General features: G+C 40.9%; 1 protein-coding gene across 1 annotated transcript in view; it reads left to right on the forward strand.

Moving 5' to 3' along the window:
• The window catches only part of LOC106874774 (serine/threonine-protein kinase LATS1), a 106,780-nt gene that overhangs the window by 102,010 nt on the left and 4,264 nt on the right, over positions 1-506 (forward strand). The window lies entirely within an intron of this gene.

The raw sequence follows: 506 nt of genomic DNA on the forward strand, positions 1-506 counted from the left end.
TGTGTGTGTGTGTGTGTGTGTGTGTGTGTGTGTGTGTGTGTGTGTGTGTGTGTGTGTATTGTACTGTTCTGTTTATGTAAGAACAACAAAAAAGTACTCCATCTGGTGGAAGATAAATATTATTTAGTAAATAGTGTATATGTATATATGTACTTTTTATGACCTACTCTTTACTCTTTACTTGTTTCAGTCATTTGACTGCGGCCATGCTGGAGCACCGCCTTTTAGTCGAGCAAATCGACCCCAGGACTTATTCTTTGGAAGCCTAGTACTTATTCTATCGATCTCTTTTGCCGAACCGCTAAGTTACGGAGACGTAAACACACCAGCATCGGTTGTCAAGTGTTGGTGGGGGGACAAACACAGACACAAACATATACATACACATACACACACATATATATATATATACATATATACGACGAGCTTCTTTCAATTTCCGTCTAGCAAATCCACTCACAAGGCTTTGGTCGGCCCGAGCCTATAGTAGAAGACACCTGCCCAAG

Source organism: Octopus bimaculoides, chromosome 27 (genome assembly GCF_001194135.2).
Source record: "Octopus bimaculoides isolate UCB-OBI-ISO-001 chromosome 27, ASM119413v2, whole genome shotgun sequence".
NCBI lineage: Eukaryota > Metazoa > Mollusca > Cephalopoda > Octopoda > Octopodidae > Octopus > Octopus bimaculoides.